The sequence below is a fragment of the Giraffa tippelskirchi genome, chromosome 11, assembly GCF_054371585.1.
Source record: "Giraffa tippelskirchi isolate mGirTip1 chromosome 11, T2T-mGirTip1v1.2.pri, whole genome shotgun sequence".
Taxonomy (NCBI): Eukaryota; Metazoa; Chordata; class Mammalia; order Artiodactyla; family Giraffidae; genus Giraffa; species Giraffa tippelskirchi.
This window is the reverse complement of record NC_137285.1, coordinates 110,848,073-110,872,565: the sequence shown is the minus strand read 5'-3', so window position 1 is coordinate 110,872,565 and position 24,493 is coordinate 110,848,073. Positions and strand designations below refer to the sequence as shown.

The 24,493-nt window shown below is 35.5% G+C and overlaps 1 protein-coding gene and 1 long non-coding RNA gene across 51 annotated transcripts in view; both read right to left on the bottom strand.

Moving 5' to 3' along the window:
* The window catches only part of SOX6 (SRY-box transcription factor 6), a 671,664-nt gene that overhangs the window by 244,719 nt on the left and 402,452 nt on the right, over positions 1–24,493 (bottom strand). The gene's annotated exons all lie outside the window — the stretch shown is intronic.
* Positions 993–4,235, bottom strand: LOC145526257 (uncharacterized). The gene is made up of 2 exons (XR_014068804.1): positions 3,052–4,235; positions 993–2,914 (listed from the first exon to the last, which is right to left on the bottom strand). It is a non-coding gene; the product is annotated as an uncharacterized LOC145526257 (long non-coding RNA).

The following is a 24,493-nucleotide window of genomic DNA, read 5'->3' as shown; positions in this document are numbered from 1 at the left end:
CTTAATTCTCAAAATAATAGTGTCCTCTGTATACCACAAATTCAAAATACTTCTCATTCCATGAGTACCAGCTATTTCATTTTCCTCTTGAGCAAAAGAGAAGAAAGCTGATTTCTAAAATATCTTCAGAGAAATCAGAAAATTATAGCATGGATTAAAAGACCTTGAGACAAATAATTCATAGATTCCAATGTGAGATATGAATTATAGGCATAGTAAGGGGTCACTGTAATGGAGAGATGACAATCTTCCCTTAACTGTTTCTCATAGCTTTAATTTAATAATTAACCACAATAGAATTTATTTATTACAATTCTGTTCATGCCTCATAAGTTTCTGCTGTAAACACAGAAATATATACTCCACTATCCTAGAAAAATAAGGACCTGGTAGTCCAGCCAGTGTCCACTGTCACTGAAGTTTATATGCTACAATTTCTCTCATGGCATATCAAGGCACTCTGTCAACTGTCTAATGACCAGTGATGATTCACTGTTGAATTACAGATCAGATTATCCTAAAAAGCCAGAATAACATGAAATAACCCTTCATAGCAAATTAGAAAACCCCTAAGCACACTAAAAGATAAGTGAGATACTCAAACCTAAAGAATTTAAATTAACAGAAAAGGGAAAATTTACAGTGGCAGAATTTGAAAGGAAAAACCTATACATATTAAGAAGTGAAAAAGATTCCACAAACCTCAAAAAAAGCAAACTGTTCAGTTAAGACTGCAACATATTTTCATAAAGAGAATGATAATCATTTTTTGTTTATTTGTTTGATTTTGTCTTTGCTTTTCTGTTTAACCCAAAAAAGGTAGTATGGGAGACTTGGGAAATGCATGGGGAAATGTGTCTCAGTAATGACCAAACAGATGTTAGCATGTTTTGGTGGAAAGAGCATGAACTTTATCATTATATAATTCTTGATTTAAATTCTAGATTGACCATTATTATCTTTGTGTCTTGAGAAAATTATTTTTCTGAGCCTTTGTTTTCTTCTTTGCAAAAGGAAGACAATGATGTCCACACCTCATGGCACTGGTTAGAGAATTAAGTGAGATAAGATATACAAAAGCACTGTGACACACAATATTTGCCCAATAAATGTTAGTTCTTGCTTTGTCAGTGCCCTCCTCTCTCAATTCTCTGTAGATCTTTAAAAATGAATTTATCTTGTCTGAGTGGTAGAAAATATAGAACATTTTAAACACTACATAGCCTAACACAATGATGGGCAAATACTATGCACTCCAAAAAAGATCTGTAGGTTGATTGAGATTCTGCAAATACATTCCTTCCTGAAATCAGGGGATGGATGAGATGAACTCTAAAATTCTGAGATTAACATTCTAGTAAGAAAGCTTTTCTCAGTGTCAGCCACAATAAGAATCAGTTCATCATGAAGGGTAAAAGGAATTTTTTTCTGGTCCTACCTCTGGTATTCTTTATGAAATATATACAGAAAAATATCCTAAGAGCCTTTTCTGCAATCTTAAGCAAACTCTTCTTTCTAGACAAAGAAAAGCATAACTATTTCTTCCAGTATTTCATTTCATCTCATTCATCACTTCTCTTTTGTTTCTTGATCACTCATTCTAATTCCATCTCAAATGAACCCTTGTAAACATTTAAAAGATGGCACAGGTACAGTGAGGGCCATACCGGGTAGTAGCTAACCCCTCCTCCTCTTCCTAACACCAAAACTTAATGATATACAGAAAGGAACCTGGGATAAGTAAGAAAATACTCTGGAGAATCCACTGGGAGAGCAACCCTAAACCATGATAGACATGTCTACAAAACACACAGTCAACTGTGAAGGTTAGCGAAGAGCCATCAGGCTTAGAGGCAAATGCCTATTGGCACTAAATTATGGCTGGCAAAATAAAATAGCTCCTTTCAGTAAGCTTCTGCTGCTGCTAAGTCGCGTCAGTCGCGTCCGACTCTGTGCGACCCCATAGACGGCAGCCCACCAGGCTCTGTTGTCCCTGGGATTCTCCAGTCAAGAACACTGGAGTGCGTTGCCATTTCCTTCTCCAATGCATGAAAGTGAAAAGTGAAAGTGAAGTCGCTCAGTCGTCTCCAACCCTTAGCGACCCCATGGACTTCAGCCTACCAGGCTCCTCCGTCCATGGGATTTTCCAGGCAAGAGTACTGGAGTGGGTCGCCAGTGCCTTCTCTGCTTTCAGTAAGCAGTTAACAAGAAATCCAGGACTCTCAACGGATGCGAAAGCATGTGTTTAAGCAAAACCACAGAATGGTCATGGGCACTTCATTTTCTTTAGCTTTGTTAAATTTCCATTTGTTTCCTTGATGTCACCAACTTATACTTCAGAATCTCAGTAGGTTTACCCACATTTCAGCATGGAAAAATGTCTAGCTATATAGATTTATAAAAGTCATTCTTTGTATAATTCACTGTCTCCTGAAATTTTGCAACCATAGCACAACAGCTGCATATTTAAACAGCAGAGGTGGTTTCACTAACTTGAGTAACAGTGTATTCTTGGGTCCAGATAAAACTAAAGTTTCTTCATAAATAGCTATATAAGCTAGAAACTGCCATAGATGAATTTCAAAGTAGTAAAAGCCTACCTGTTTATAACTATGGTCAGATATATATATATATCTAATATGCTTATTTTTAATTTCAAAGATAAGCTTAAATCTTCATTTTGAAGTGATAATTATGAGCCAGTTTTAGAAATGTCTTACATTTGAAGATCCATAAAAGATGTCTTCTACAATCACTTTTCTATAAATAACAACACGTTTCTAAGAAATCTTAAAATCAGACTACTCTCAATAGAAAACTGACGTTTTTCTCCAATAGTCTCTACTTCTATTCGAAAAGTTGGTCAAAGACAGCAGCCATGTGCATATGTATGGTTTTGATTCCATCTATACTCCTGCCCTAATTCCTGTGGCTTTCAGACTACTCTCAATAGAAAACTGACGTTTTTCTCCAATAGTCTCTACTTCTATTCGAAAAGTTGGTCAAAGACAGCAGCCATGTGCATATGTATGGTTTTGATTCCATCTATACTCCTGCCCTAATTCCTGTGGCTTGGACCCATTCCAGACACTCTGGCTTACTGTGGTTTGTATGAGATACCATTTCCTGATTCACGGCATTCCCCTGATTGACAAACAGATTTAAATATGAAAACAAACAGTTACCTGGCTATAATTGGTTTCTAACAGCTGCACTGTTGTAGTACTTCTAAACCATGGTTTAGAAAGTGCCTCCTAGAGAAGATTCCTGTTGTGTTCAGAAGAGTATGTGTGTATGTTATTGTTTGCTTTTATTTTATTTTTTTTGATTGTTTGATTTTAACCATTTAGGAGTCTTTATTGTTCATCAAGATATTCAGTAACTTTGTTGTACACATGATTTATACATTCTATGAACTGAAATTTATATTCTTATTTTTTTATCCTCCACAAATTAAATTTAAAAAATACACTGGATTTTAACTTTCTAAACTGATGTGCCCTTTAACTGAATTCAGAATAGTCTACAAAACAAAAGTGTCACTTTTTCTGCTCTATGCATGTGAAACAATACTACTTCACTGACAGATTAAAATATTAGACTAGGGTAATAAACTTCTACTATATTTTTAGTAGACTGTCTCATAATGTCAATTGAATTATGTGAAATATATCAAACTATTTGCAATACAAGTTGCTACTTACATACCACAAACAATTGCAACTCCTTCAACATATCAGAATAAGAGGCTGGGACTTTGCATTTTAAAATTCCTGTGGAAATCAAATGTATTTTAAGTATCAGCTCTGATTATTTAATCAGACAACTTGCATTTTGCCCTGGCTAATTTTGAAGGCTGATAATATTTTACTCATAAAAATAATTGTGCACCTGTTGTGATAGAAGCCTAGTTAAACAAATGTTAATAGGAATGTAACTCTTCACTTTAAGCATAAAAATACAGGTCTCTCATTACTATTATATGAAGAAACGTATATTTAAAGCCTTGGAATAGATTTCACTTTAAATCTTATCTCTTCCATAGCCCTAGAGGGATATTTAAGAATATTATTAAAGCATGTATAATGAATAGTTGCATATTAACTTGAAAGGGAACACCAGATGATATCTACTGAACAAAATGGATATGGAGTTCCTCCTTCCCATTTAATACTTGTGTTTTTCTGCCTTATTCTATTCCTGACAAAACCATTTTAATGATATTGAATCATTTCTGTGAAAAATGTGTACTTTTCTTACTAGCTATGATCAAAGGAGAAAATATAAAGTGGGCTACAAAAGCTATACCCTTCGTGCACTCTTCTTATTTTCTGACCCTTTCAGCAGTAGAGATGATTTTCAGTACCCAAATTCTCTGAGCTTTAAAAAATGTTGGGTGCTCCTGGAAGAGAGAGACTTAGATCTCTTCTCTGTGGTTTCTATCACTTTGTACAAACTTTCTGAGAGCTACCAACTTCTGTCTATTCAACCCATTTCCAGGTGTAATCAACTCATAAGTACTAGAAACAGGACTGAGGAAAAATAATTTGTCTGAAATTAAACTGTGACAGGCTGGGACCTGGGACCCTTTGCTAGAGTGCTGGAGTGCTTGCCCCTGGGCAAACCTCTCTTCCAGCCACAAAATACAAAAAACTATCAGTTCAGTGCAGTTGCTCAGTGGTATCTGACTCGTTGCAACCCCATGGACTGCAGCAGGCCAGGCTTCTCTGTCCATCACCAACTCCCGGAGCTTACTCAAACTCATGTCCATAGAGTCAGTGATGCCATCCAATCATCTCATCCTCTGTCATCCCCTTCTCTTCCTGCCTTCAATCTTTCCCAGCATCAGGGTCTTTTCCAATGAGTCAGTTCTTCGCATCAGGTGGCCAAAGTATTGGCGTTTCAGCTTCAGCATCAGTTCTTCCAATGAACATCCAGGACTGATCACCTTTAGGATGGACTGGTTGGATCTCCTTGCAGTCCAAGGGACTCTCAAGAGTCTTCTCCAACACCACAGTTCAAAAGCGTCAATTCTTTGGCGCTTAGCTTTCTCTATAGTCCAACTCTCACATCCATCCATGACTACTGGAAAAAACCATAGCTTTGACTAGATAGACCTTTGTTGGTAAAGTAATGTCTCTGTTTTTTAATATGCTGTCTAGGTTGGTCATAGCTTTTTTTCCAAGGAGCAAGTGTCTTTTAATTTCATGGCTGCAGTCACCATCTGCAGTGATTTTGGAGCCGCCAAAATAAAGAAACTATAAGGGACTAAAAACAGCTGCAATCATGCACAGTTGGGGCAAATTATGGACAAAAAGATACAAAAGTCCAAAAAACTCAACAGCCACTTCTGAAGAGCTGGGAGTAAAAAACAGGGTGTTGGGAGCAAAAGCAGGGTACTGGGCATGGCCCTGAACACAACACCACAAGACAGGTGGGTAAAATACCTAAGCCACTCCTCTGGTCCAGACACCTGGACACATATCCTATCCTTACCCCATATAAGGAACAAGTTCACCCTGCCCTAGGGAGCGGGTGAGCAAGGGAACCTGCTACCTGTTCTCCCTTCCTGCTACTGCAGCGGGGGCCCCAATAAAACCTTCCCTGAATTTCTTGTCTGGCCTCTAGTCAATTTCTGTCAGTTGAGGAAGGCCAAGAACCTTGGTCGGTAGGAAAACTAGCTAAATTGTGAACTCGATTATACATGTCTTTTGCTGACTTTTGTAAGACTGTGGCCTTTCAACTGGCCCTGCCTATTTATGGTTATACTTAAAAGGTACCGAGGTAATTTTATTCAAAATTATCTAAACTTTTGAGTCCTATCCTTTACAATGTTGGGTTAATTCTAATTTTATTTTGGTTAGTGCAATACAAGTTTACAAGCAGAGTACAGTAAATGTGTGCACTTTTTAAATAACCTAAATTCTCTGTAGTTTCCTTTTTCAATAGTTTAATGCAGATATTTGGATTGAAGGGAAATCACAAATAAATGGAATAATTGCATCAAATTTCCTCAATGCCTTAAATATGCACTCAGTGATAATTATCAACAGTAGCAACACATTTAAAAATGTAGAGGAATAATGCACAATTTACGCCTATTTCAAGGGTCTTATTCATAAAAACACCATTTGGATGTAAATACACACATTTTCTTAAATGGTTAGCCTTACAATATTTTTTATTTCAGACAAATGACCTAAATAGTAAGTATGTGGGAGATCTAGTACTATGGGCCAGTTCTTAATGTGGCACACATATCTCACAAGAATTTGCTGAAAAGCTGACTCTAGAGGAAAGAAATACCCAGGATACACCCTGGCACCTATGGTGTGAGGCACAGAACATTTCTGGGCCTATACACAGCACTGAGATTAATTACTATTCGATAATTTTTTCTTTTAAGAATCAACTGTATATAAATATTATTACAAATGTGTTTTTAAATTACATCATTTATTCAGATAAAACAGCCTGAAGTAAAATGCAGCAATTTAAAAAGAATAATATATATAACTTTAAAATCTTTTTTATGTTTACTAAAAACCTTATATATAACTTTTAATTATAAAATAATGAATTCACATTATTAAAATCTCATTTATCATACATATTACACACACAAAATATTTCACAGCAACTGTATGTCTGGAAATGATACATGAGACAAACCCATTTTAACAGCAAGACCTCTCTAAGTTTCAGCTATCACTATAATAATATGCCAGAACTAAAATTATATGAAAAAAATCTCTTAAAATTCTGGAAAATAGAATTTGAATTGTACTTAAATAAGGTGATTCAATATTACTACAAGGATTTGAGAAGCCTATGGTAGTTAAAAGATCTATAAGAGGGAATGAAGCTGACTAGGCCTGACCTCACTAAAACGTTAAGCTAATTATCAATAAAGTGAATATATTTGAGCAAACGCTGGCAACGTGAATTGTACTTTTAAACTTGACAGGGGTGATAATACTGATTTCTTGGACTGTTAGAACTTCTTAATTTTATAGATATCAAATCATTTCCTATAAAATAATTTGTGCTTCAAGAGGTAATATGTGGGGACTTCCCCGATGGTCTAATGGTTAAGAATTCACAGGGAACGCTGGTTCAATTCCTGGTCAAGTAACTAAGATCCCACATGCCACTGAGCAACTAAGCCCATGCACCACATCTACAGAGTCCATGTGCTACAAGGAAAGATACCACATGATGCAATGAAGATCCCATGTGCTGCAACTAAGACACAATGTAGACAAATAAATAAATATTTTTTAAAACTTTAAAAAAAAGAGGTGATAAATATTTCTAGGTACTAATGGGTGGCACAAAAGCAAACATTCTTATTCCTACTGTCAAACTACTATTTATTGAGGACAATTTTGTCAATCACTTTGCAATCACTGACAAAAATGCTGAAAAGTAAGTCTTTTTTTCTACTTTATACGTTAGAAAGCTGAGAGTAAAATAGTGTAAATAAATTGCTCAGTTTATGCCACAATTCAAACTCACTTCTGATCAACTCCACACTCTGTATTTATTAAGCCACAATTTGAGTTTCAAGGAGTAAAGCAACTCACTTGCTTAAGCCAGTAACTTCATCTAGCATTTTTTTTGCATCAAGTTTTATATATTTATTTATATTTGGCTGTGCTGGGTCTTTGTTGTTACAAGGGCTTTTCTCTAGTTGAGCACGTGGGAGCTACTCTTGAGGTGCAGTGCATGGACTTCTCATTGCTGTGGTTTCTCTTGCTGCAGAGCGTGGGCTCTGTGTAGTTGCGGCTTCAGTAGTTGTGGCATGGACTTCAGTAGTTGCAGCTCCTGGGCTCCAGAGCACAGGCTCAACAGCTGTGGCGCACAGGCATAGTTGCTCCATGGCATATGGGAACTTCCCAGATCAGGGATCAAGCCAATGTCTCCCACATTGGCAGGTAGTTTCTTTACCACTGAGCCACCAGGGAAGCCCCATCAAGTCTTCATAGAAACTTTGAACTCTTAGATGTGACTAATTTGCTTTGTAGTTATTAATGACAAATTAATTTATTATCAAGGTAAATATATGCCAGTCTATTTTCAGGTTCTAGTCCAGTGGTTCTTAAAATGTGGTTCTTGAACTCCTTGGAATCCCAGAGTTTACACCTGAGAGCAATACTGTTTTCATAATAATAGTAAGGCATTGTATTACATGTTATACTACTGACATTTGCACTGATGCAAATGAAATAGTGGGGTAAAAATTGAAAGTCCTCTAGCATGAATCAAGTGGGCCTAATTCTACTAGTAGTCATTGTATTCTTTACCACTATGCACTTATAGTAAAAAAGCACAAAAAGTTCAGTTTCAATTAATAATTTCCTTGATGAAACAATAAATTTTATTAAATAATCACTTTTAAGTACTCATACTTAAAATATTTTATGTGATGAAATGGGAAGTATATGGCTGTTTATTGTACCTAAGCATATAATAGTTCAAGAAAAATGACTTATGCTATTGTTTGAATTGTAAGCTGACATTTTCCTATCTTTTACACAAAGCACCAATTTTATTTGAAAGAACAACTAATAGACAAAATATCATTTTTGTACCCCAATATTTGGCAAGTAAGCCTGCCACCTCCAGAAAAACAACTGAAAGTATTGGTGGAAACAATGCAGCTTGAACTTTAAAGGGAAAATAAGAATTGTGAAAACTTTTATCTGCCATCATTAGCATGACAGTTTCTGAAGACTTAAAAGATTTTCTGATAAGATTTGTGGTGATACTAATGAATGTGATTTTTGATAGTGCATGATGAAATGTGCCAATGTAATCTAAAAAGCTGTTACAAAATCATGCAGGGAGTAAAAGATTCATTCAAAGGTCAAATTGTACCATTGGATTTTAAATGTAAAAGTTGAATTGAAATGGTTTTAGATCTTACATTGAAATGGTTTTAAATCCTATTGGACCTAACTTCTAATAAATTACCATTTATGAAATTTTGTGTGATTAGAAGAAAATTCACAATTATATGAAAAGGCTATAAGACATTTCCCCCTCTTCATATACTTCAATCAGTACACATCGCAACAGATTGAGCACAAAAGCAGATATGGTTTAATTCCTATTAAACCATACACTAAAGAGATTTGTCAAAATAAAAAGCAATGCTACTCTTCTCACTAAATTACTTTAATTTTATGAAATATATTTTTATTAAAAAATCTTTATGGTGATATGTAACAGGTATACTATTATAACTTGTAAATGAATTAATAAATATTTATTAAAACTTATCAGGTTTAACTTCTAACACAGTAAGTATTAATAGATATGTCACACAGATAGAAGATTTTTAGAGTCCTCAATACATTTTAAGAGTTCTGAGAACAAAAATTTTTAGACCTATAGTTTACTGTTCTACCAATAAATATTTACTGTTTCAAGTACTAAATTATGCTAATTGTTGTTGATAAGGGTTGTTGCCTACCTACAGCATTTACTGATTCCCAACTACATACCACTCTAAACACATTTTTTTCTCTAATCTTCTCAAAAAATCAGAAGTTTAGTAGGTAATAAAATCAATATTCTTTTGTATAAATACTGAAACTAATTCCTTCCATTATTTTAATTCAAGACTTACTTTCAGTTTTTTTTAAAAATTAGTTTTTATTTGAAAAGCAATGCTTACACATGGCTTAAAAAAAAAAAACTTCAGTACAAACTGTACAGTCCAAATAAAAATTTCAGCCCCTGTGCTATAGCATACACCACCCCCTACACAGTCAACCTCTGTTAAGGTTTTAATAATTATCCTTCCAGCAATTTTCTGTGTATACAACTTTTTACATAAATTAGAGCATACATATGCTCTCCTCACTCTTAACAGTTCCAGAGTTCCTCACTCTTAATATTTCCAGAAATATTATCCTTATTAAGCCAAACAATAATTCAGGTAATATAGAGAAGCTGTACCTCTAAATTAGTGACCCCATTTCTCCCATTATATTGCAAAATAAGTCAAACTTAACTTTATGTCTATGAGATATTTTCACTTTTCACTCAGCTTTGTTTACCTCTTTATTGAGATAAGATGCTACTAAAAATGGAACTAAATTAACCAACCAAAATGTTGTGAAATCAGTATTCCAAGTTATAAGAGAAAATTCTTTCAATATGCCCCAATACATTTCATTCGCAGATTTCTATAGCTCTGCTGTTACCCTGCCATCTCTTATTCCACTATGAGTAACATTCCAATCTACAGGTGTGTATTAACACATGTACTTAATGTATGTATGAATGGAAGTTAAAGTCTATTTTTAATTCTGGATTTGTGCACTAATACTGAAATAGAAACATTTGTATTTGAAGAATACAAACTACTTTGATAAACAAAGGTTCTACCATAAGCCTAAGTCTAACACACATCATTAAAGCTCCAGTGTTTTCACTAATTCCACACAGGAGGATTACAGATGTCCTGCTAGCTACCATTTCCTGGTAAGCAATCTGAATGGCTTCCAGGAAATTGCTAATGACCTTCATTTTACTTAAAATCTAGGCTGCAATTAGTAATAGTTTTTCTTCTCCATGCTGGTTATAATGTTTATTTTCATCACAGCAATCAGGAAGAAAAAAGTGAAATGTCTTGTTTTTGAATTATATCAAAATGTGTTCTCTTTTATTTCGATATGTCACCAAATAGACTAATACATATTTAATGTAATCATAATTGTGTAAGAATACTTTGGATCTTTTTTTCCTTCTAACCAATTTTGCCTCCTTTCTCACTCTAGGCTGTCTCTATTGCTAAAATTAGCCTTTTAAAAATGGAATCAATAGGAATATTTTATAATTGGTGACTATTTTTACATTTAAGAATATTTTATAATGAATTTTTTGAAGCCAGATGTGATTTTAAGGTAAAGTTTTATGTTTTAATTATAATAATTAACTACTAAAAACAGAAGTTTCAGATTTTTATTCAACGAATTTAAAATATGATTACATGGTCAATATAATAATAACAAAGAACAATTTCAGCCAGTGCTATATTTATAGCCAGAATCTGTTGTTAAACTTCAGTATTTTCTTTTAAGTAAACATTGATTTCTATAATTAGATTCAACTGATCTTTTCCCCAACATATCGATTTCTTTTAATCCCAACAGTTAACAATGATTCTAATGTATCATAATACTTTAGACCTTAATCGTATAGTAGCAATTTTTGCCAGTAGCTTTTGTTTGAATTTTAATCAAGAAGACTTTGTGTCTCCAACCCCAAGTTGGGGGGAGGTTTTAATTGCTTGCATGTATATCATACAAACATCAAAAGAAGTAAAAGATGTTTATAACAGAGAGAACAAAGGAGAGCTTTGAAATATCTGTATTCATGCTAAGCAGTATAATTTCTAAAAATAGGTATTGTGTTATAATGCATATATATCTGTAAACTAGCCATGGTGTGCATTTATTAGTAGTAAAGGGATTCATGAATCCTGCAATAATAATTCACTATTGATTACAAGACGACCAAAAGAATATGTGAAATAAGATAAACATGCTATTTAGGGGAAATTAAGATTCCACCTTAGTAATTTACTATGTGATTTTAGGGAAGTCACTTTTCTGGATATTGGAGTCCCTATAACGGAAAATAAGAAGTTTGAATTACATAATATGCAAAGCTCCTTCAAGTCTAATTTTTGGAAATTCTACGATTCTAGATATTACTCTGAATTTCTTCAATTACATGGATTTATACAGAAAATAGTTAGTGATACTTTACTACATTATTTCATACAAATCAATGAGAAAATTACTGTGTTCTAAATCTCTTTCATAAGCTGGTCTCTAGAGCAATATAGCAATTGTCTTAGAAATAACAATTTAAAATTTTCAAAGTACATGAAATCTACACATTATTACTGTTTCAATCTTTTTTCCTAAAGAGACAACAAAAATCACTAGATATGTGAACTTTGCTGATTTTATTGGAGTTGAAAGATGGCAGCTGATTCACCTCTAAATGCTTCCAGATTTTTTAAGTCCCCTCAGATGAAGAAACTGCTGTAAATTTGTAAATGGAAATTCAAGAAAAACTCATTTATAAATGAATATGTAAAGTGTATGGTCACAGCTTTTCGAAAACCATTCTAGTCCTTCTGTGAATGCCTACAACAGAAAATACCAGTAACTATGAATTACTATTCCTAAAAAAAACAGAGTACTCTGTATAAAGGGCAAAGCATGGAATAAGCAATCAGAGTACTTAGATATAGTTTGGGCCCTTATTATAAAGTGAACAAACTAGTAGAGAGAATTGGCATTTAAGATAGTAACCTGTGACATAGAACACTAATTCTATAGGAATGATGTTATATTCATTCTGACCCTTTGGTGATAGCACTGCTTAAGTTACTTCAAGAATAAACTACACTATTTGATCTTCAAAGATCTATCATGCACTGAAAGAAACCATGACTTTTGTGTTCCCGCACTCTCCTCTAAAGATTTATGTCTGCAATCAAAACTAAAAATGAAACCTGGCTCTTAGTGGCACATAGTAGCAAAATTATAATAAATTCACATTTTTAATTCAGTATATGCACCAAGCACAATTGTAATATATCTGCACTATTTGATACAACAGTTCCTAATTTTACTTCTCTTAGTAAAAACCCTAGTGAAGCAACATTGGGTAATGCTTAAAGTTTTTAATACTAAAGTATGGAAACAGTATTTAGCCTCCAGAACAAATATCTTAAACATTTTAGTTGAATAACTATTGTAAGTAATTTTGTTTCAAAAAATAACCTTAAAAACATTGGGAATCATTTGTAGAATTTTTCATTTAAAAGTATTTGTTTAATCATTTTTTTTCCCTAGCAGAAAGACAGTGTTATTTTTTTCTAAGCATCAGGAGAGTGTACCTATAAGCACATCTACCTTAACTCCTAAATGGTAATATTTAAATGATTAATCATAAATGACCAACGAAGAAGGAAAACACTATTTTCCTTATTTGATTCATATCACATAATTATTTTTTTCTCTCTATCATCTGTGTGTTTGACAAACAGTTTGTGCTAACTCAAACAACCAACATTACTGTTTCTCTGGCACACTGCCCAGGGAGGCGCCTTCACACCAAGGAGGAGATGTCAGCCACAGCATAGAGGGGAATGTGTGTAAAAGAAGGAGACTGGCTAAGATTCTCCTCTATAAACCACAGAAGGCTAGATCCATGCATAGAAACAGGGTGAATTCTAATGATCTAGACATCATTTAGTATGCCACCTTTGCATTTAGAAATGTTTCATCATCGTAAATGTCCTGGCATCCTTACTCTTTTGGTACAATTCAAACAAGCATACATACAAATGGGTTATGGACCTTACCGGTATTTTTATTTCACCTTGTATCCTTCTACTGTATTGTTCCCCTCTCTCTTATTTAGACTTAGATAAAGATAGATAATTCCATGAGGTTCTTTTGCCAAAGATGGCAGAGTAGAGAGACCTTAGCCTCACCTCCTCTCACAGGTACATCAAAATTACAACTATTTACAGAATTATTTTTTATTATTAATAACATGATTGGAGCCTACCTGAAAAGTTCTACAGCTAAATTTGTGTAGAAGGAACCAGAACAAGATGGGTAGGAGGAACAGAGTCATAGTATAGTCAAGACCCATATCCCTGGGTGGGTGACTCATAAACAGAAGAATAATTACAATTGCAGAGTTTCTCTACAAAGAAAGAGGGTTCTGAGTCCTACATTGGCTCCCTAGCACAAGAGTCCTGCACTGGGTAGAAAAGCCCTCAGAACATTTGAGTTTGAAGACCAGCAGGGCTTACTTCCACAAGACTCAGAAGATTGTAGAAACAGGCTCCACTCTTAAAGGGTACACACAAAATCTAACATGTTCTGGGATCCAGCCCCAACTCACCAAGAGAAAGGTTGCCTTAAGACCCCCTGAGCCCACAGCTGGTCCTGGACACATCCCTGCCCATCAGATGGCCAAGGACCTGCCTCCACATACTCTTTTAGCAAAAGCTAAAAGAGTGCATACATGTGCACTAGAGCCAGATCCCCATGGCCTCACAGAGACCCCAGGACCCAGTTGCAGCCACCAGTGAATAAGTACCAGCCCCAGAATTCCCTGGGTCCAGGCCCCACCCATTAGCAAGCCTGTGGACTTCCCTAGTGGCTCAGATGGTAAAGCGTCTGCCTACAATGCGGGAGACCCAGGTTCGATCCCTGGGTCAGGAAGATCCCCTGGAGAAGGAAATGGTAACCCACTCCAGTATTCTTGCCTGGAGACTCCCATGGATGGAGGAGCCTGGTGGACTAGAGTCCATAGGGTCACAAAGAGTCGGACGCAACTGAGTGACTTCACTTTCTAATCACAGGACCAAGCTTCAGCCACCAGCCAATGGAAAACTGAAGCTCCTAGCCTGATATGGCAAGAACCAGCCTGTCCCCAGCGGGTCAACAAGCTTCAGGACACCTTATACCTCTCAGCCAGGTGTTTCAGGAACCAGCCCCATTCACCAATGGTTCTACACCAGCTCAGGATCCCTGGGCCCTGCAGTCAGACTCCAGGACCTGGCTCTTCCTGACAGTGGGTTGATGCTAACCCCAGGACCTGGCTTCAGTCAATAGTGGGTAGGTACCAGGTATTGCCACAGGATCTCCTGGACCCCAATTCCATTCCTGGGGTTCTGTAGCCAGCCACCTTGTGACCCAGCCTCAGAAATCAGTGGCGGGCAGCCTCCATCTGACAACCAAATGAACTGTGGGCAAGCCATGCCTAAAAGATCACCCATAGTAGCAGCCTACCACAATAGAATGACCCAGGAAACACACACAGGGGTTGAGCACACACTTCTAGTGACTAGAGGGAAATCTACTGCTTGGAGCATTGAATGTCTCCTACAAAAGACCACTTCTCCAAGGCTGGGAAATGTATCCAACCTAACAGATATATAGAAATGAAAACAGCAAGTTAGGAAAAATGAGGTGGCAGAAGAACAAGTTCCAAATGAAGAAACATGTCAAAACCCCAGAAGAACTAAGTGAAGTGGAGAAAGGCAATTTACCTTAGAAAGAGCTCAGGGTAATGACCGTAAAGATGATCAAAGGACTCAGGAGAAAAATGGATGAACATAGCAGGAAGTTAGAAGTCTTGCACAAAGAGTTAGAAAATACAAAGAAATCAATCGAGTAAAGGTGAAGAATACAATAACTGAAATGAAAAATACATGAGAAGGAATCAATAGTAGAATAAATGACACAGAGAAATGAATCAGCAAGCTGGAAGACAGAATACTGGAAATCACTGAAGCAGAACAGAAAAAAGAATGAAAAATGAAGGCAATTTAAGAGATCTCTGAGACAACATCAAAAGTACCAACATTACATTATAGGGGTTCCAGAAAGAGAGGAGAGAGAGAAAGGGGCAGGTAACATATATGAAGACATAACAGCTGAAAAGTTCCCTAACCTGGAACAGGAAATAGACATCCAAGTCCAAAAACTATAAAGGGTCCCAAGGAGGACTAGACCAAGACAAAATGCGATTAAAATGGCAAAAATTAAAGATGCAGAGAAAATATTAAAGTAGCAAGAGAAAAGCAACAAGTTATACATAACAATACTTGCATAAGGCTATCAGCTGACATTTTGGCAGAAAGTGCAGGCCAGAAGGCATAATATATTCATATAAACTGATAAGAGGGGAAAAAAAGAAAAAAAAAACCCTACAACCAAGGGTACTCTCTATTCAGCAAGGCTCTCATTCAGATTTGATGGAGACATCAAAATTTTTAAACAAGCAAAAGCTAAAAGAGTTCAGCACTACCAAGCTAGCTTTACAAGAAATGTTCATTGGATTTCTCTAAGTGAAAAAGAAGAGGCCGTTACTAGAAACATAAAAATTACAAAAGGAAAATGCTCATTGGTAAAGGCAAATACACACTGAAGGTAGTTTATCAACCATGTACAAAGTTAGTAGGAAGGCTAATAGACAAAAGTGCTAAAATCATCTATATTCACAACAAGCATTTAAGGGATACACAAAACCAGTGGATATAAAATATGTTGTCAAAAAAAGCCATGTGGGTGGGAGAGAGTAAAAAATACAGGGTTGTTAGAATGTATTTAAAATTAAGAGATCAGAAACTATATATATACATATAATTATATACAAACCTCATGGTAACTCCAAACCAAAAATCTATAATACACACACGAAAAAGAGAAAGGAATCCAAACAATACTAAACATAGGGATCAAATCACAAAGATAACAAAAGAAGAAAGGAATCAAAAAGAACTACAAAACAACCCTAAAACAATTAACAAAATGGCAAAAAGCATATACATATCAATAACTACTTTATGTGTAATTTGACAACGTTCTCCAATCAAAAGACATAGAGTGACTGAAAGGATGCAAAAAAAAAAAAAGTTCTATATATATGCTGCCTATAAGACATTTACTTTAGGTCTAAAGACACACAGATTGAAAGAGGATGAAAAAGGGTATTCCACGCAAATGGAAATCAAAAGAAAGACAGGGTGGCAATATTTACACTATATAAAATAGACTTTAGAACAAAGACTATTACAAGAGACAAATAAAGACGTTGCATAAGGATCAAGGGATTAATCCAAGATGATACAACAATTGTAAATACCACCTAAACATATAAAGCAAATATTAATAGACATAAAGGGAGAAATTGACATTAACCCAATAACAGCAGGGGACTTTAACATTCCACTTACATCAATGCCACATCTTTCAGGCAGATTATCAATAAGGAAACACTGGTTTAAAATGACACACTAGATGAGATAGACTTAATACGTATATATAGAATATTGCATCAAAAAGCAGCAGAGTACACATTCTTTTCAAGTGCAAATGAAACATTCTCCAGGATAGATCACACGCTAGGCCATAAAACAAGTATCTCTAAATTTCAAATTTAACTAATTTGAAAACATATCAAGCACCTTTTCTGACCACAACACTATGAGACTAGGAATCAACTACAAGGGAAAAAAAAAAAAAAAAACCTGCAGAAATCAAAAACATGTGGAGACTAAACAGTATGTTACTAAACAACCAATGGATCACTGAAGAACTCTAAAGAAGAAATCAAAATGTACTGGGAGATAAATTAAAAAAAAAAGCAACAATTCAAACTCTATGTGATGCAGCAAAAGAGTTTTAAGAGGGAAGTTTATAGCCAATACAAGCATACTTCAGGAAACAAGAAAAATCTCAAATAAACAACCTAACTTTAGACCTAAAGGAACTAGAAAAAGAAGAAAAGGCAAAACTTAAAGTTAGTAAGAGGAAACAAATCATAATGATCAGAGCAGAAATAAATAAAATAGAGACTAACAAAGCAATAGGATAGATCAATAAAACTAATTGCTGGTTCTTCAAAAAGAAACAAATTCAATAAACCTTTAGCTAGATTCATAAAGAAAAAAAGAAAGAAAGAAGGACACATAAATAAAATCAGAAATGAAAAATGAAGGGTTATAATAGACACTACAAGAATACAAATGATCATAAGAGACAACTATGAACAACTATATGCTAATAAAAGGACAACCAAGAAAAAAACCAACAAATTTGCAGAAATATATAGTTTGCCAAGACTAAACCAGGAAGAAAGAAAATATGAGCAGACCAATTACCAGTAATGTTATTGAATCAATAACTAAAAAAAAAAAGCACTCCCAACAAACAAAAATCCAGGACCAGATGGCTTCACAGGTGAATTCTACCACATGTTTAGAGAACACTTAGCATCTATCCTTCTGAAGCTATCAAAAAATTGCAGAAGAAGAATCACTTTTGTGAGGCCAATACTACCCTGATACCAAAACCAGGCAAAGATATCACAAAAAAAGAAAATTAAAAGTCAGCATCACTGACAAATCTAGATACAAAAATCCTAAACAAATTATTAGCTAACCAAACCCAACAATACATTAAAAGGATCATACACCATGATCAAGTGGATTTATCCCAGGGATGCAAGCACAGCTCGATATCTGAAAATCAATCAGTGTGATATACCACATTAACAAATTGAAGAATAAAAGCTATAAGGTCATCTCAACAGATGCAGAAAAGGTTTTCACAAAATTCAACATCCATGTATGATTAAAAAAAATAGATGTTGAGTTTTCCAGAAAGTGGAGAACATACCTCAACATAATAAGGGCCATATATGATCATCCCACAGATAACATCGTGCTTAACAGTGAAAAACTGAAAGCATTTCTTCTGAGATTAGGAATAAGAGAAGGATGCCCACACTTGCCACTTTTATTCAACATAGTATGGAAAGTCTTAGCTCCAGCTAACCAGAAAAGAAAAATAAATAAATAAAATAAAAAGAACCTAAATCAGAAAAGAAGAAATAAAACTGTCACTGTTTATATATGACATGATACTATACATGTGTGCATGCATGCTAAGTGGCTTCAATCGTGTCCAACTCTTTGTGATCCTATGGACTGTAGCCTGCCAGGCTCCTCTGTCCATGGGATCCTCCAGGTAAGAATACTGGAGTGGACTGCCATACCCCCTCCAGCAGATTTTCCTGACTGAGGGATGGAAACCACATTACTTATATTTCCTGCATTGGCAAACAGGTTCTTTACCACTAGTACAACTTGGGAAGCTCAAGATACTATGCGTTGAAAATACTATGCATTGAAAATCCACTAGAAAACTACTAGAGCTCATCAGTGAATTTTATAAAGTTGATGGATACAAAATTAATACACAGAAATCTGTTGCATTTCTATAAACTAATAACAGCTAGCAGAAAGAGAAATTAAGGAAACAATCCCATTGATAATTGCATCAGAAAGAATAAATTACCTAGGAAGACACATATCTAAGAGGTAAAACACATAAACTTGGAAACCTATAAGACACTAATAAAAGAAATTAAAGATTATACAGTCAAATAGATATATCATGTTCATTTTTGGAAAAATTAATTTTACTAAAACGACTATACTATCCATACACTCTAAAGATTTAATAGAATCCCTATCAAATTACAAATGGTATTTTTCACAGAACCAAAAAAATTCTAAAATGTGTGAGAAAATACAAAATACAACAGACAAAATAGCCTTACAAAAGAAGAACACAACTAGAGATATTACTCTCCCTAATTTCAAACTACAATACAAAGCTACAGTAACCAAAACAATATAGTACAGGCACAAAAACAGACACATAGATCAATGGACTAGAATAGAGAGTCCAGAAATAAACATACACACTTATAGTTAACTAATCTATGATGATGGATACAAAACTATACAAGAGAGAAAAGACAGTCTCTTCAATAAGTAGTGCTGGGAAAACTGGACAGCTACATGTAAAACACTGAAGTTACAACAAAAAATAAACTCAAAATGAATTAAAGACTTAAATGTAAGGTAGGTAGGTTTAGATGCTAATTTGCGTCCAACTCTTGTGACCCGATGGACTGTAGCCCGCCAGGGTCCTCTATCCATGGGATTTCCCAGGCAAGAATACTGGAGAGGGTTGCCATTTCCTTCTCCAGGAGATCTTCCCAACACAGAGCTCTAACCTGGGTCTCCTGCAATGCCAGCAGACTCTTTATGGACTGAGCTATCAGTGAAGCCCCAGAAATCATAAAACTAGAAGAAAAAAATAGGAAAAACATTCTTTGACATAAACTATAGCAATATATTTTGAGTCTGTCTCCTAAGGTAAAGGAATCAAAAAACAAGAATAAACAAATAAGATCTAATTTAAACCTGAAAGTTTTGCACAGCAAAGGAAACCATCACAACATGAAAAGACAATCTACTGAATGGGAGCAAATATTTGTAAATGATATCACTGATGAGTTACTATTTAAAATATACATGTAGCTGATGCAACTCAATATCAAAGAGACCAATCACCCAATTAAAAAATGGGCAGAAGGTGTGAAAATGTAAGTCTCTCAGTCATGTCCAACTCTGCAACCCCATGGACTACAGCCCGCCAGACTTCTCTGTCCATGGAATTCTCCAAGCAAGAATACTGGAGTGGGTTTCCAATCCCTTCTCCAAAGGATATTCCTGACCTAGGGTTGAACCCATGTCTCCCACACTACAGGCAGATTCTTTGCCATCTGAGCCACCAGAGAAGTTCAGGCAGAAGGCCTAAACAGACATTTTTCCAAAGAGGATATACAGATGGCCAACAGGCACATGAAAAGATGCTCACCACTGCTAATCATTGGAGAAATGCAAATCAAAATCATGAGGTATCATCTCACATCTGACAGAAAGCCTATCATCAAAAAGAACACAAATAACAAAGTTGGCAAGGATATGGAGAGAAAGAAACCCTTGTGCACTGTTGGTAAGAATGTAAATTGGTGCAATCATTCTAGAAAACACTATGGAGGGTCTTCAAAAAACTAAAAAATAGAACTATTATATGATCCAGCAATTCTACTCCTGGCTATATATCCTAAGAAAATGAAAATATTAATGCAAAAAGATACATATACCCCAATGTAAATAGCAGCATTAATGCAAGAGTCAAGATATGGACACAACCTAAATGTCCTTTTAACAGATAAACGGATAAAGAAGATGGAGTATGTATATATGGGCTTCCCTGATAGCTCAGATGATGAATAATTCAGCTGCAATGCAGGAAACCATGGTTCAATTCTTGGGTTAGGAAGATACCTTAGAGAAAGGAACGGTTACCCACTCCAGTATCCTTCAAAATTCAGGTTTAAATTGAAGAAAGTAGGGAAAACCACTAGACCTATTAGATATGACCTAAATCAAATCCCTTATGATTATACACTGGAGGTGACAAATAGATTCAAGAGATTAGATTTGGTAGACAGAATGCCTGAAGAACAATGGACAGAGGTTCATAACATTGTACAGGAAGTGGCGACCAAAACCAAGGAAAAGAAATGCAAGAAGGCAAAGTGGTTGTCTGAGCCTTACAAATAGCTGAGAAAAGAAAGGCAAAGGAGAAAGGAAGAGATATACCCAACTGAATGCAGAGTTCCAAAGAATAGCAAGGAGACATAAGAAAGCCTTCTTAAGTGAATAATGCAAAGAAATATAAGAAAACAATAGAATGAGAAAGACTAGAGATCTCTTCAAGAAAACTGGAGATACCAAGGTTACATTTCAAGCAAAGTTATGCACAATAAAGGACAGAAATGAAAAGGACTTAAGAGAAGCAGAAGAGATTAAGATGAGGTGGCAAGAACAGAGAAAAACCATACAAAAAAGGGTCTTAATGACCCAGATAACCACAACACTCACTTAAACCCAGACATGCTGGAGTGTGAAGTCAAGTGGACCTAAGGAAACATTACTACTACAAAGCTAGTGGAGGTGATAGAATTCCAGCTGAGCTATTTAAAATCCTAAAAGATGTTGCTGTTACAGTGTTGCACTCAATATGTCAGTGAATTTGGAAAACTCAGCAGTTGCCACTGGACTGGAAAAAGTCAGTTTTCATTCCAATCCCAAAGAAAGGCAATGACAAAGAATGTTCAAACTACTATATAATTGTGCTCATTTTACCTTCTAGGAAGGGAATGCCCCATATCCTTCAAGCTAGGCTTCAATAGTACATGACTCAAGAACTTTCAAATGTACAAGTTGGATTTAGAAAAGGTAGGAGAATCAGAGATCAAATTGCCAACATACATTGGATCATTGGAAAGGCAAGGGGATTCCAGAAAAAATATCTACTTCTGCTTCATTGACTACACTACAGCCTTTGACTGTGGATCACAACAAACTGTGGAAAATTCTTAAAGAGATAGGAATACCAGACCATGTTACCTGTCTCCTGAGAAACATGTATGCAGGTGAAGAAGCAAAGGTTAGAATCAGTGAATATAGCCATGAAATTAAAAGATGCTTGCTCCTTGGAAGAAAAGCTACGACAAACTTAGACAACATAAAAAGCAGAGACATCACTTTGCCAACAAATGTCTGTTTAGTAAAAGCTATGGTTTTTTCAGTAGTCATGTATGGATGTGAGAGCTGGATCATGAAGTCTGAGTGCCGAAGAATTGATGCTTTCAAACTGTGGTGCTCGAGAAGACTCTCGAGAGTCCTTTGGACTGCAATGAGATCAAACCAGTCAATCCGAAAGGAAATCAACCCTGAATATTCAGTGTAAGGACGGATGCTGAAGTTTAAACTCTAATACTTTGGCCACATGATGCAAAGAGCTGACTCACTGGAAAAGACTCTGATGCTGGGAAAGGTTGAGGGCAGGAGGAGAAGCGGGTGACAGAGGATGAGATGGTTGGATGGCATCACTGACTCAATGGACATGGGTTTGGGTGGACTCCGGGAGTTGGTGATGGACAGGGAAGCCTGGCATGCTGCAGTCCATGGACTTGCAAAGAGTCACTGAACGACTGAACTGATTCAGAGTACATCATCTGAAATGCCAGGCTGAATGACTCAAGCTGGAATCAAGATTGCTGGGAGAAATATCAACAACCTCAAATATGAAGTTGATACCACTCTAACAGCAGAAAGCAAAGCAGGACTAAAGAGCCTCTTGATGAAGGTTAAAGAGGAAAGTGAAAAAGTTGGCTAAAAATTCAACATTCAAGAAAACTAAGATCATGGCATCTGGCCCCATCACCTCATGGCAAATAGATGGGGAAAAAGTGGAAACAGTGACAGATTTTTATCTTCTTGGGCTCCAAAATCTCTGTGGATGGTAACTGTAGCCCAAAATTAAACGATGCTTACTCTTTGGAAAAAAAGCCATGACAAACCTAGACAGCATATTATAAAGCAAATCTTTGCCAACAAAATTCTGTATAGTCAAAGCTATGGGTTTTCCAGTAGTCAGGTTCGGATGTGAGAGTTGGACCATAAAGAATGCTGAGCACCCAAGAACTGCCACTTTCAAATTGTGCTGAAGAAGACTCTTGAGAGTCTCTTGGTCTGCAAAGTCAATTCTAAAGGAAATCAACCCTGAATATTCATTGGAAGGACTGAGACTGAAGCTCTAATACTTTGGCCACCTGATGCAAGTTCAGTTCAGTCACTCAGTCATGTTCAACTCTTTGCAACCCCATGGACTGCAGTATGCCAGGCCTCCCTGTCCATCACCAACTCCCAGAATTTATTCAAACTCATGTCCATTGAGTCGGTGATGCCATCCAACCATCTCATCCTCTGTCACCCGCTTCTTCTCCTGCCCTTTCCCAGCATCAGAGTCTTTTCAAATGAGTCAGCTCTTCACATCAGGTGGCCAAAGTATTGGAGTTTCAGCTTCAACATCAGTCCTTCCAATGAACATTCAGGACCTGATGCCAAGAGCTGACTCACTGGAAAAGACCCTATGCAGGGAAGGATTGAAGGCAAAAAGAGAAAGGCAGCAGAGGATGAGATGGTTAGATAACATCACTGACTCAATGGACATGAATTTGAGCAAACCCTGGGATATAGTGAAGGACAGAAGAACCTAGCATGCTGCAGTCCATGGGGTGGTAGAAGGTCAGACAAGACTTAGCGACTGAACAAAACAGATCAATAATTACCTTAAATGTCATTGCACTAAATTCTCCAATCAAAAGATATAGCATGGTACATAAGATTCTAAAAAAAAAAGAAAAGAGCCTATAATATGCTGCCTACAATACTTTAGGGTAAAGAATATACCTTATAGGGTAAAGACACACAAAGAATATAAATACAGATTCTCACTTACTAAGATGTTATTTATTCAATAGTTTTACATAGCCATCTTCCATAGAAAAGGAGGATAAGCTTTTCAATTCCACAACTCTGGTACTAAAATTTAACAAAGATAGTGAAAATAAAGAAAAATGCAAACTAATCTCATTTACAAATACAGATGTAAAAATAACAACTGTAATATAAGCAAATAAAAGTATGAAGTACATTAAAACAAGACTATACCATGACTAATCAGTGTTTATTTCATCAGTTAATTTGAGAAACAAAAACCAATAAGATATACCATAAACTAAAAATGCAATTTATCATAGAAACTCCTAATAAAGTATAACTAGAATATTTTTAATGATTAGAAATATCTTAAATCAATAGTCAAATTAATATTTAATGGTGAAATATTAAACAAACACAATTCCATAAACTAAAAACTAAACAAAATACTTGCTATTACCTGTTTTTCCTAATATTATTCTTGACATTCTAGGCAGTGTATTAAAAGAAGTGGTGAAAAAAAGGAAGAAATAACTGCCAAAAAAGAGGAGAAAACATATCAGCTTAAATATGACTAGACCTAACGAGTTTGACAAAAAGGAAGTTATAAAATGAGCCAGCAAAACTCAATATCATCCCTAAATATAGTAACAAAAAGATAGTAGTATGAAAAATATATCATTCACAAATAAAAATATTAAATATTATAGAGGAAACATTAAAAGA